The sequence below is a fragment of the Apus apus genome, chromosome 3 (genome assembly GCF_020740795.1).
Source record: "Apus apus isolate bApuApu2 chromosome 3, bApuApu2.pri.cur, whole genome shotgun sequence".
Classification (NCBI taxonomy): domain Eukaryota; kingdom Metazoa; phylum Chordata; class Aves; order Apodiformes; family Apodidae; genus Apus; species Apus apus.
Genome location: NC_067284.1, coordinates 77425137 through 77436123, shown reverse-complemented (window position 1 = coordinate 77436123; position 10987 = coordinate 77425137). Strand labels below are relative to the sequence as shown.

The 10987-nt window shown below is 45.4% G+C and overlaps 1 long non-coding RNA gene across 4 annotated transcripts; it reads left to right on the top strand.

The window, feature by feature from the left end:
* Nucleotides 1–332: 332 nt before the first annotated feature.
* LOC127383146 (uncharacterized) lies at nt 333–10987 on the top strand. 4 transcript variants are annotated; one of them, XR_007889121.1, is made up of 6 exons: nt 441–493; nt 4483–4676; nt 5047–5384; nt 5690–5850; nt 8834–9958; nt 10488–10987. It is a non-coding gene; the product is annotated as an uncharacterized LOC127383146 (long non-coding RNA). The 4 variants fall into 4 exon arrangements; XR_007889122.1 differs by lacking the exon at nt 4483–4676 and having other exon boundaries at nt 333–493; nt 5690–5765; XR_007889119.1 differs by lacking the exon at nt 4483–4676 and having other exon boundaries at nt 334–493.

The following is a 10987-nucleotide window of genomic DNA, read 5'->3' as shown; positions in this document are numbered from 1 at the left end:
AAAGTTCTTTACACAAAGAAAATGCTCAGAGTAGCTTCAGTGTGCTCAGGGTCAGGCCTTCTAATGGCCTGATGGGATCTGGGGAGCACAAGAAATATGAGGTGCAAGGCCAATTGCATTTCACTCTGGAATTTTTCCATCTTCTCGCAGCTAGAATACATTCCCTGGAAAGCCCAACTAACATGCCTCTCCATTAGCCTCATGTTAATTATTACCAGCTATCTCAGAAACGGAAATCTTCGCTCATTTTTCTCCTTAATCCCTATCTTCAGCAGAGAAGTCCTGTCTTCAGAGGGTGGCTGGCAGGAGGGGACAGACCATTCCTTTGAGTTAGTATTCCCGTAGTGGGCTTCTCAGTAATAACAACAACCACCATACTAAGAAGTTAATTTTTAGCAACCTGCTTCTGCTGGGGTTACGACCCTGCTGTCAGAGGGTGCAGGTAACGGGGCTGGAGCTTCCACATCCAGCTCGGAGTCATGCGAAACACGAGGTAAGGTTCGAGCCAACGACACTCGGGGTTGCGCCCCGGCCCTGCAGCCTCCGCAGCTCTTGGATGCTGTGGGGTCTTCCCTGCAGTGGGGTTTGTCGGCAGAGAGAGGTTTCCTGGGGGCTGCGGGGGCAAGGCCGGCAGGGGGCGCTGCGGGCGGCACCGGCGGCCCCGCGCTTCGCTCTGCCCGGGGGCTCCGGCCGACGGACCGACCCCCCGAGCGGCTGGGCGACCGACGGACCGACAGGCTGGCCGACTGGCTGCGGCCTCAGGGCTTGCGTGCTGGTGCAGGAGACGGGAGACTGCTCTGGGTGCCTTCCCTACTCTGCCACGACCCTCGGGTGTGCCCCGGGCAAGCTGTTTATCATAGGAGTTGCCTCAACCTGCTCGGAAGTTGCCTTTAGCGGCCCCAAAATTTGCCTCTGGCTCAAGCCTGAGCTAGTTGTGTGGTTGCTCTCTGAAGCTCTCATGTAGAGAGACATGAGCGTCTTTCAGGGCACTCACAGGGTCTTTCTCCAGAGACATTTCTTGGGATTTAACAGTAGGAGCAAGGCTGGGGGTGAGCGGAAACTTGGACACAGTGAGACAGGAATGGAGCTGGAGGGAGCCAGGAGTGGCCTATGAGAGTCTGAACCTCATAGAGATGAAGAAGGAAAAGAGGCCATCAGGAAGAAAATCAGTACTTGATGTGGAGAAACAGCAGTGACTGACCAGCAGAAAGGCATAAATCCCTATTGCAATGAGAGCAAGCAACAAATAAACCCAAAGAATCCATCACATTTTGTAACAGATTCAGAAACAGATTCAGGGCAGAAGGGACTGTGGTGACCATCTCATCTCATTTATGTAGCACCTGCCAAAGCACCTTCCTGAGTTCATTCCTGTTGGAATTAAGGAGAAACATTAAAGCTCTTTTGTAGAAAATAAATGATTGAAGGATTTCTAGCTTTCAAAAAAGCCAACAGTTCCTTTTATTTTCCTCAGCTGTATTTTTGCTTCATTTCTCATCTCCAAGATAGCCTTGCATCATTTCCCCCCATTGGCTTTTTAAAATGTTTGCAACTGCTAAACCGAAGACGACCATTTGTTATTGCATTGCTATCTCCAGTGTAAGACTATTATATGCCATGATCAAATCACCCATGACCTTCTCTTTCATCCAAAAAACAAACTGCGTCCTGGCAGCTCTACTCCATGGCATCTTTTCCAGTGCTGCAGTCATCCTCTGGCTCTTCTCAGCACCACCCTAACTCCTCCCCACCCATCCAGTGATCCCAGCAGCAGTTGTCTTGGTGCTGAAGGCTGGGATAATGCAACCTCCCTTTTCCTGTTAAATATTTCCTGTTTTGCAGCACGCAAACAGATACATCCATGATCTCCAAGTCCTCTTCAGATTTCTGGTTTGTTTGGGTAGAAACCCCCTTCTAGTAGCAGGTCTCCTGCTTTCTTCTACAGCTGTGAGTTATGTATTTCTGCATTAAAATGCATTGTGTTTGCATGAGCCCAGTCAATCTGTATTGTTCTGCACCAAAGACACGTCCTTTTCATTACTTAATCATTTCCTCCTTGTGCCACCTTCAGACTTCAACAGGAATTATTTCATATTTCTTTCTGAGTTGGATTTGAAGGAGCTGGGCCAAAAGCACCACCTGCCAAATGATGACTCTTCACTTACAGTATCACTTCCTCAGAACTACTACTAGTTAGCCAGTTTTTAATCCATTTAATAAGATCCATGCTTATTTTATATCATCCTATGGCAGGAACTAAAATGGCCTGAAGAAGCCCAAGCAATTGACATCAGCCCTGTTACCTCTGTCAAGCAAACTCATAATGTCACTTGTAAAAGCTGTCATTACTCCAACTAGATTACTTTTCTACGTATCTAGCTAGGTTCACTGGTGTGGATTGTGCTATCTCCTTTAATTCTTTCTTACTAACTGAAAAGCTCAGGAACAGAGGCCCCACCAGCTCTCTGGGCATCTTGCTGCAGTGCCACACAACCTTCTGTGTTTACTCGTTGTCATATCGGCTCAACGTCACCTTGTTTCTGGGTCTCTGAAAACATGTTGAAGCCCCTCAGAGTCTTTTTCTGCCAGCTCCTTTTAATGCTTTGCGGGAGTGTTTTTTTTGTGTGTATTTAATATAAATTGCTGCCTTCAGGTTTCTTACACTCCTCTTAAGTTCTTAAAAATCTCCATAGTCCCTATTGGGAAGGAAATATATGTCGTCACTGTCCAAAGTCTGCAACAGTCATATTTGTTAGCTACATCTGTTCTCTGTATCATCATTAGATAACTATTTCACGACTATTTCCATGTAGAAATGGACCAGAATTGTTTTATGATATCCTTTGTTTTGACTCTGCTTGAATAAAGTCTTACTGCCCTTAAATCTACTGTCCACAAATATCTTTCTTTCCTTTTGCTCCCTCTATCAATTTTCTGAAGTTGCAATCAATTAAATTATCAGTCAAATTAATTCTTGCTCCAGCTTGTCTCTTCCCTCTCCTATCAATGTACACACAAATCCATATAGAGAACACAGCAACTACATATTTAGTTTTTGTAACTGCTTTATTTTTCCTCCAAACCAGCCTTCTTTCTCAATTGTGATATTTCAGCACCAATGAAAATATTCAGTTTCCCAACTATTGCATTTCTTCTGTTTGCATTTCTCTCCCAACTGATTTAGCTCAAAGCTGAATTGTTTTCAGCTTTGGAAGCTGGCCCTTTTAAAACTCCAGGTTTGCACATTAGCAGTTTGGACTTTATTCTGTTTGCCTGTAACAAATCACATTGAGTCATGCTCATTTGACTCTTAACTAATCAATAATTCATTTTTAGTTCTGTAGTTAGTAGTCTTCATCTAGCACAGAATACCAACAGGAAATGAGTTTCCACCAAAGGAAGGTGTTTTGGAAGGTCCAGTCGGACCACTCCTACCCTGCTCTGCCTGCAGATGTGTGCCAGCTGTTGTGAGATCACCTCCCACATTAGCCTAGGTGTTACTAGTGCTGGTCAGAGTAAAATATGCACGAGTCGCAAGTCTCCTGGGATGCAACTGGCTGGTTGGCTCTCAGTCCTGTAGTGCTTTGGACTTGGACATGCTTTGGTGCCTTTGGGACAGGACCAACTAGCGATAAACTGCTCTGGATGATTTTTTGCCCACTTGCCAGCAGGTGACTTTCCCCAAGGTGTCTGTAACGACAGAGCACAAGCCATATTCTGTAAGGTGGCACCAGAGTCTCTGTGCTGGCTGGCCTTAGCTGTGTGCTTGGGTGCCTGGGGCTAACTGTAGTCCAGCAGCATGCAGAGACCTCCACATGGCCCACGTCCTGTTTTGTGTCTGGTTTCTGCTACTTGTCCATGTCTGGTGAGGAGATTGCTACTGCATTGGGGGCCTGCCTCAGTGGTGACCCCATCAGAGACCTTCGTTCTCCCAGGTGGTCACATATGTACTGGTGGGATGCCAGGAGAGAAGCACCAGCATGATTCTCCTAGTCCTCCCGAAGCCAAGATGAGCTGCAGACCTGGGAGAGCAGGTGGCCAGCTGAATAGCTGCTCTCTGAAGCACAATGTGCATGTTGTAGGAGAAAATGCAGCCAGCTCAGGCAGCCTCTCCAGCTGCTTAATGAGTCTTGACTCATCCGCGTATGCCAAACATTCAACCAGATGAAATCGGTGCTGGCTGATGCCATTCCCACTGCTCACTCCAGAGCAAAGTGAAAGGCAAGTGTTTTTGACCAAAACATGGCTTGAGCCCCCAGCCACCAGCCTCATCTCTCTGCACCATAGGATGCTGTCCAGCAGCAAGGCAAGTCTGCACATGGCCTGCACCTGGGTCAAAGACATCAGCTATTAAATAAGACAACTCCCTTGGCAACCACTTTGTTCTCCAAGGTGGAACCTTGGGCTTCCCAGTATCTCCAGTGTGATAGGAATGCTCTGTTACATCATGAACTGATAGGTTCTTCCCATGAAATCCTTCAGGCATGGTCCCCTTGAGTGAAAGGCTACAGACCTTCTACCAGCTGCTTCTCATGCAGCCTCTGCTCCATCTCCTCACCTGTGCACTCTCTGCGCAGCCCAGCCTTGTGTGCCCTCCTCAGTCCCAGGCAGAGCAGGAACAGGAATACATGGACAGCAGAAGTGTTCATCAGTGAAATAACTGAAGTACAGAACAAGTAAGGTATTTCTGTTCTGGAAGTAATCTTTTCCCTTCAAAGACTGCAAAGCCATCTTCCTTTCCAACAGAAATGGCCAGCTAAATCACAGGCCCAAATGCTGCTTCAGCAGAGCTTTGCAGCTGGAGTAATTCACTATTGCAGGATCCCTCTGGCTGAGTATGCCAGAACAGCAAAGGAACAAAGCAAATTCCCCAAGTGAAAGACAGTGAAATGGGCAAGTGTACAAGGGGGATAGCAAGTGTCAGAGATGGGACTACTGGCCTCCAGAGCAAAGCTAGCTAGCCAGTCATGGGGCTGCATGAAACATACTGATTCTTGCACTGAGTCTGCTGCCTGGCTTCGTTTGCTTAATTGTTTGTTTTCACAGATAGCACTGGGTTGTGCAATACTTTTCGTTGAAAACGGGATTCAGCTCACGTTATTTCACCTAACTGGGCTGATGTTGAGTGAAGAAAAAGCTGTTTTGCTGACAGCCCTGGTCGCCAGCCAGTTCCACGTATTCAGGATGTTCCCTCAGAAAATGATTGTCTTGTCCTGATGTCAGGCGTGTCCTGGAGCCCCAGCACAGCACTGTGCATAGCAACTGGAGACGTACAAGCCAACCTTCCAAAAACTGCTGGCACACAGCTCCATTGCCATACAGGTATTTTGAATGGGAAGAAGGCGCTTTTCTCATCCAAGCTTCAGGGTTATGAGCATTAACAGGTAAAGCATTATGGGTTAAGCATTATGTTCTGGATAGAGAGGGTGTTTTGGGGCTTGTGAAACTCCTGGGGGGTAGACGAGAAAAGAAGATGGGAAGAAATGGCGTGCTGTTATTTCTAAACTGGGAGGGAAACTTTATCCCAACTCGGCTGACTTGTCTTGTAAACTGGTTGGCTCTGGAAACAGGCTATCCAGATAGAAAAGCATTGCTGTAAGAGTTATTTTGTGGCTCACTTTCAGGGAAAACAAACTGCTAGCTACTTCATAGCAAGTTTTTGTTGTTTTGTTGTTTTGGTTTTTTTTAGAGCAAGGACTATGTGTTACCCTCTACCAGGAAAGCAGCTTGCTCTTTCTGAGTGCTACTGTCTTCATGTTGTAATGGTAAGAGAGCATGGCCCTGTGCAGGTCTGAAGCACTGCCCTGATGATCCTGTGCTGCCCTGCAACATGATGCAGATGGATAAGATGTGAGTGGGTGAGATGCTAGTCCCCCCACAACGTAACTCTCATGAAATGTCCAGGAAGGAGATGGAGTAAAGCTGCTCTGTATTTTTTTGCTACCAGGATAGAGACAATATGCTAGATTCACTGGAGATTTTCAAACTCACATCTCTTCCTCTGTCTGTTGTCCTTTGGAAGAGTTATTATTGCCCCCTGGGGAGAAAAATAATATATATGGGAACAGAGTAAATATTGAAAAGCAACTTCTCTATCAAATTATAGATGTTAGAAGTTAAGCTCTTTGACCTAGAGCTTAGTTCCAGAAAACCCTCTTCTTTTTAGATGAGCAGAAAATAAGCTGGAAATGATGAAACTGATCATATGTTTGAACTTTAATTTTGTTGATGGATGGCATTTGTATGAGTAGTTGCCCCTACAGTTTTTGTTTTAAATCATCTGGGCTTTTAATACTGACCTTTCTGTGAATTGGTGACATCAGAAAACCTATTACCCAATTCAGATTTTGCCAATCTTCTTCAAAAGTATCTTTATTTATGAATATCATATTTGTAAGAAAAAGGCACATTTCTGGCATCTCAGGCATCTTAAGCCTTGGCTGTGTTTTGTCCTACTGGTGTAAATGAAGTTTTCCCAGAACTGACACCAGTGAAGTGTTGTCTCAAGCTGAAGCTGTTTCGACCAAAGTTCCTTCCTTCAAGATTTGCACTAAGAACTCAGTTTTTAAATGCTGAGAGGAAAAAGGAATGTGGGAAATGATAATTAACAAGGAGGAGGCTGATGAGCTTGGCCAAGGATGAGGAAGGCACTCTCTCAGATTCTGTTCCTGACAAATGTTGTATGGGCTACATTTCAGTTTTGGAGCTGAGAAGCACTCCCCCAGGAGACTGAGAACTGGAGAATTTAGGAACCTCCTAACAGGGCTGATTTGCCCTTGTTTTGGTCTTTTATTAGTTGGAGTATTGCCCAGCCTTTTTTGGGTGTGAAGGTGTGGCTCTGGGCAGAGAGCCACCAAGGTGTGTGGGCATCTGTAGGGTCCAGAGAGAGAAGGAACTTAAGCAAACTCCCCTGCTTTGAGCAACCCAATGTGCTCTCATGAAATTGCTCACTGAACTGTATTCAATATGCTCCACTTAAAGTCCTGATGAAACCGAAATACAATCTTGTGTAAACTGTGATTCAAAAGAGTTATTGAATTTCCATTTATCCAAAACAATTTGTTGAAGTCTGTTATTTAAAAAAAAATGGCATGTTTTTGGAGTGCAGACATGAGTATACCTCTGAGATGGAAGCTTTACTGTTGTAGGTATCTTTTGTGGTTTACACACCAGATAATAATCTGGTTTCAGTATGGAAATATTTGACTGGTATGCAGTTGTAGAGTTGATTGGAGCATCCTTTGGTTGGGGTTTATAGCCTGCACGGTTGAGTGGGCAGGATTTCCTGAAGGGGTTGGGCCCCAGATCAGTTGTGGAGGTGAGTCTGGAACATCACATGTTACTTGTGGGAAAGAGGGCAGGAGGAGGAAGTGGTGCAAGAAGGTCTAGAGTCACCTGTTGGGAGGTGGTGCTTGGGATTGTGGGGGTTCCCTCCCTCAGACTCTAGTACCTGGAGAAGAGGCACAGGTATTGCTTTGGTGCATATACATTTCACATCCCTCCAGAACTCTGGGATGAAGAGCAACAAATGGTTGGCCAGCTTTTCACCCTAAGTAAGTTAGAACTCTCAAATCTCCTTTCATTGTAGAGGGGCATTTGAGTCTTACTAAGCAGATCTGAGAGGAGGTTGGGTCAGCACTTGTTGGCACTGTGCCTGCTTGGCAATAATCCCACACTACCTGAAGGGAGGCAGGAAGGGTTTCTTCTGCCTTGGAAGGAGAAGGAAGCATCAGGCTTTCTGCTGCAGCTTCTTCCTTCTAGTGGAGCACTGGTGAGTAAGCAGCAAGAGAAAAGACATTATTTGCAACATGATGTATCTGTGACCCTGTCTCTGTGTCCCCAGCATTTAATCTGACTGACAGATCTGTGGGGAGGAGGAAGTTTTTCCTTGATCAGATAGACACCACAGGTTGGGGTTTGCTACCTTCCTCTTTAGCACTGACAACTTCTGATGGTTGTGTGGGGCGCTAGTGCAAACCACAGCCTGCCACTGCTGAGGCTTGGAGACAGCCTTGCCCTCCTCTCTCTTTACTGACATGTTACATTTGTGGTATTTGGCCTTTGCTGCAGCTCTGAAGTGTGATGTGAGGTGCTGGGAGGGACTCTGTGGCCCATAAGGCATAGAATAGATGCTTCGTGGGTTCTTCTGGACTGAAGTACCGTTTGCTTGTCTTTGCAGACGATGGCACATGCTGACTGCCCAACTTCTGTGTGTCTCTGCTACCATACTCATTTGGTACATCATTTGATGTGATTCTGATTTGATCGTTGTCTAGGTTTATTTATTGTTCAGGCCAATATCGCTAATGGCCACTTGATTTGCAGGAGAGGGAGAGGAATGCTTGGGTTCAGTTTTATTTTTGTTTGGTAGTTACCAAAATGTTGAAATCTCAGTCCAAGTCATACCTCCTTCGGCAAGCAACATGTGTCCTGCACCTGGAACAAACATCAAGTGATCAACCTCAAACAACAGAACAGCTTCTCTGAAAGCTAGCCTTTGGTTCTTAGACCCATAGCCATGAATAACACCCACTCCCTATGCTGGGAGTGTAAAATACGAGCTCCAGGACAAATGATAATAAATGAGCCCAAATGAATTCTTCCCTCCAGGAAATGATTTAATATGTAAGGCTGCCCCATCAGATGCTCCTCTGGGGACTGTGATGTAAGTGTAAGGTGAAGTACTATCACAGTAACTGCATGTGTATATTCCTCCCAGCTCTGTTAGCTGAGGACATGTAAGTCAGGGTCAAGATGTCTGCACTCTTAGGCTGATATTACATGTAGTTTCGTCAGGAAAAAAAGCTGTTCGAGTCTCTTGATCTCTCTGTAGGTATTAAAACAATCCTGCTGATGGCTGAGGACCTGTTCTGTTAACTCCACTCACTTGTCACTGCTTCTGCTGCCTGCTGTAAAAGGATCAGACGAAGATCCGGTGAGAGACAGGAAAATACAGCTGGAGAGAAGGAAAGAAGAACAACTCTTTGTAATCTGCTGTAATTGTTGACTATGGGGGAAACACCCAGGGTACAAAATCAACTCAGGAGGACATAGTGAGTGATGGTGAGCATTTTTCTCCCTTTCCAGGAGCTGCAGATCTTTGGACAAACTCCTGAGTGACAGAGGCAAGTGAATCTGCCAGTGGGTGGTGCATGGGCATCTCTAATGCTTGCAAATATAAGCCTAGCGCTGCCCGTGCCCGCTGCATGTATTCTATTTATAGCACAGCAGAGGGAGTGTTGGCAAAGCATCTCAAGAGGAGCAACCTTTTGTTATACCTACGGCTGCTCCCTTCCTGTTACTGCAACTGACACAAAAATAATCACAATAATAAGGATTGTGAGGTTAACTGATCCTCTGCCTTGTCACCATGCTGCAGCCTACTCGGCCATAGCCTGGTTATTGCATCTTGTGTTCCTGTGATTTCTCACAGGGAAGGAAGCACCTGAAACACCTCAGGACATTTATGATCCGTTCACCTGGCTGCTTCTCTCCACAGCTTGCTCTGTTCTGTTTTTTTTTCCATGTCTGCTAGAAGGTCAGATCAAGATGTTGATTTTCCTCATGCTGTTCTCCAGGCTGGGGAACTATATTTGAAATCAGAGAGTGAGCTGTGTGTTAAGAAATAGCTCTGGCACGATAATGTTTAAAATTACTCTTTGTTTCCCTGACTTCTCTCCCAATTTAGATTATCCAAATGCAGATTTCCCCCAGACTTGCCCACAAGATGGAATTCTAAGAAAATACTGGGTTTTTAAATTTATTTATTTTTTTTTTTTAGCATCCACATTTCTCACATTTCCTGTTTCAATTTCAAAGTGGTCCTGAGCTCCCCTGTGAACATTGCTCCAGCTGTTATTTTGGGGATCTGAGAGAGGAGAGAAAAAAACAAAACAAGATGTGGGGAATACTTTTCTTGCCTTTCCCCCTTGTCATCCACAGGTTCTCGTCTAAAAAGGTGAGATGGTAAAGAGTTACTGACATTCCTCTCTTTTCAGGTCAAACGGAGGGATTAGGCGAAGTGTATTACTAACGTGGGTCAAGGTATTAAAAAATGGATGCCTAAATTTAGGCTCCTAATTTTGTATTTTGAAACCCTAACTAAGGGCTTGATCTTGTGCCCTTTCAAGTCAATGCCAAATCTTCCACTGAATTAAATCTGTAAGATGAAGTCCTAAATTCTGGTCAGGTTCTTGAAAGTTTTCAGCATCTTGCAGCTCCAAATAAATCGTCACTCAGTCTCTTTGCAAATCACGCGTCTTCCCTTAAGTGCCTAAAAACATGGAGCTTGTGCTTTTAGGTATTCCTCATTTAAAATCCTGCCTCTTGATTCTGCCTTTCTTTCTGTCTGATCGGGAGGGCAGAGGCCTGGCGTGAGGAGGGAGCTGCTCACAGTGAACTGTGACAGAGTCGGAAGTGGTTCCTGCCTCCGGGAACTTTAATTTGGCTTTACCTTCAGTTAGTGAAATATCCCCTCTTTTTCCCAGGCGGAGCTTGAAGTCTCTCTATCTCTTGGAAGGCATTTTTGGCAATTGCATTCTGAATACGGGAAACTCCGGTTATTTTGGATGAATGTTTGTTTCCTCAGAAACCCTCTGCAACAATTAGTTAAAAAAAAACCCCAAAGACTGAGAGAGCAAAGAAAAGGGACTCTTTTGCAATGTTTGAACAACACCCACCGCTCCTCTGTAGAAACGTGATCCCTGAAGGGAAAGGGATTATATTCTCCACCAGGCATTTGACTAGGCTGGATTTTTTTCCCCTCGCCCAGAAGGAAGGCTGTGGACAACCAGAGGTGCAGGGTGCAACCCCACAGCCAGGGCAGCAGAGGGGCTGGATGGGAGCTGGAGTCACTCCTGTCACTCGTTTCCCCGCCTTCCTCGGGATCAGTGTGACCTGGGTGACATCCCCACACACTGCACTAAGGGATGACACAAAATCTTTAAAAAATAAACAAAAGGAAGAACAGGTCTAAGATCTACCGAAA